Source organism: Lipotes vexillifer, unplaced genomic scaffold (assembly GCF_000442215.2).
Source record: "Lipotes vexillifer unplaced genomic scaffold, Lipotes_vexillifer_v1.1 scaffold209, whole genome shotgun sequence".
Lineage (NCBI taxonomy): Eukaryota > Metazoa > Chordata > Mammalia > Artiodactyla > Lipotidae > Lipotes > Lipotes vexillifer.
In genome coordinates, this window is record NW_006787556.1 from 1,015,034 (window position 1) to 1,017,659 (window position 2,626).

Here is a 2,626-nt window from a genome sequence, read left to right on the forward strand (position 1 = left end):
TCCGTTGCCTACGTACGACCTCTTTTCCTGGATAAACACAGCTCTGTCTTTGCGGCCATCGGGCCGGCCTTCTTAACTCCTCCCTTCAGGTTGCTAGCAGCAAGCCAGCCCTGTGCCCTGGGGCCTTCTCTGCTGGGCCCCGGCTGCTTGGGAGTTGGGGAGGGCTTCAGTGAAAAGGGAGACAGCCATTAATGCTACGCTGGCCCCACCCAGCCCTCCTAGGTGAAAGCCACAGCCACTGCGACACAAATGGTAACTTCTGCAAAGCCCTCCTTGCTGGAATCCTGCCTTGGCCCCCATTGTTCAGTTCTGGAGATATCCCAGTTGCTCCCAGACAGAGTGATTTGTAGTGACTGGTTCTCTCAATTACACTGGACCAGGGAAAAGGGACCAAGCTCGAAATTTCTGGACATAGAGACACTGAGGACAGAGCTGTTTCCATCAGTGAGTCAAGGTCAGGCTGTGTCCACCCGCTCCCCATCCTTGTCAGAAGTGTGTTAAACTGTAAACATGGAGGATGTCTCCCCCTTCCTTCCCCTCCTTGAAGGCAGATCCTAGGAGACACAGGCCACCACTGACAAGATGAGACCATCAACTGTACTCCAGGCACACTCACTATCCTTCATTCACTCCTTAGGATGTTTGCATAAGCTATTTCCTCTTCTAGGACCACTTCCCCTTCACCCTTCAGATCTGGAGGCCCTCACTGACATGCTCCCATTGAAATTAGGGTGTTCTCTTGTCTACTTTCACAGCATCCCATACTTTTCCTTTATGGTACTGTTCACAGTTTTGTTTTTTTCTGTGATTTATTTCTGTGATTATTTAATGTCCTCCTCCCTTAGCAGACTGTAAGCATCACAAAGACAGTGCTTAGAACAAGGCAGGTGCTCAAGCAGGATTGTTGAATGGATGAATGATATTAAGCAGAATTGTGTCTGAATGAGTTCATTTATCCCTTCATTGTGCTAGGTGCGGGGGAGACATAGAATGGGGAAGCAGACAGGCAATAACGACAGCAACAAGACAAATTGTGAAACTCAGGAAACAAGATGATTATTCTGACATTTGTTACTTGAGGGTTTGCGGGGAGCAAATGTTTCTTTTATGGAGATCCCTGGTGGCACGCAGACCCTCCAATCCTGTGGCTGCTGACTCAGCTCAGCCCTGGTGTCATTTCTGGGGAGGGTGGTCTGTGTGGAGTGCTGCAGCCAAGAACTCACAGCTGTGGCATCAGTCAGGTGGGTTGGGGATCTGAGCTCTGGGACTTACTAGCTGTGTGACCTCTGGCCTGTAACTTAATCTCTCTGGGGTTCACCTTTCCCATCTGAAAAATGGAGAGAAAATACCTAACTCTCAGAGTTGGCATAAAGATTAAATAAGATCACACATGCGCATCAGTTAGGCTGACTTCTGCTAAAAGTACATGAAAAGAGAAACCCCACTTCAATCTGACTTGACAATAAGGACATTTTTGTCTTCTATGATAAGCAGTCCAGAGGAAGGGTAGGATTTAAGGAAGTTTCATTCTGTGGCTTCATTCATTCATTCATTCATTCATCCATAGTTATTGACTACCTACTATGGGCCAGGCACTGTATACTGCACTCTGGGGATATAGCAGTGAGAAAACAGAGAAATCTTCTGGCTAGATGGAGTTTATACTTTAGTGGGGGAAGAAAGACCACAGACAAAAATAACTTAGTAAAAAATACAGTTTATTAGATGGAAATCACTGTTGGGGAAAAAATTAAATTAGGGGAGGATCATAGAGGGTGTCAGGAGAGCATGCAATTTTAAATAGTGTGGTCAAAGATGGCCACCTTGAGAATGTAACATTTCAATAGTGATATGAAGGAAGGAGGAAGGATATCTGAGGGAAAGGCATTCTAGGCAGAAGCAATGGAAATGCAAAGGCCCTGAGGCAGAAGCATGCCTGGAGTGTTCAAGGAGGCGAAGAGGCCAGTGTAGCTGGATCAGAAGGAGTGATGGGGAAGTGAGGTCAGAGAGAGCGGGGCCAGACTTTTTGGGGGCTTGTAGCATTTGTAACAATTTTAGCTTCTTGTGGCGAGCTGAGGAGTGATATGACTTGACTTATGCATTAAAAGTGTTGCTCTGGGGCCTCCCTGGTGGCGCGGTGGTTGGGAGTCCGCCTGCCGATGCAGGGGATACGGGTTCGTGCCCCGGTCCGGGAGGATCCCGCGTGCCGCGGAGCGGCTGGGCCCGTGAGCCATGGCCGCTGAGCTTGCGCGTCCGGCAACGGGAAAGGCCACGACAGTGAGAGGCCCACATACGGCAAAAAAAAAAAAAAAAAAAAAAAAAAGTGTTGCTCTGGTGGCTGCGTTGAGAGAATAGAAAAAGGGGTAAGGCCGTAAGTAGGGAACTCAGATAGGAGAATATTGAAATAATCTTGGCACAAGATGATTGGGGCATGGATCTGTGTTGTGGTAGTCAGTTTCTGGATGTATTCTGTAGATAGAGTCAGTAGGATTTCCTGATGGATCCATCCCCATTTAAGAGAAAGAATTATCCAAGGTTCTTGGCCTAAACAACTGGAAGAATGGAGTTGCCATTTACTGAGAGGGGGAAATATCAGGGGCTCAGTTTTTTTTTTTTTTTTTTTTGT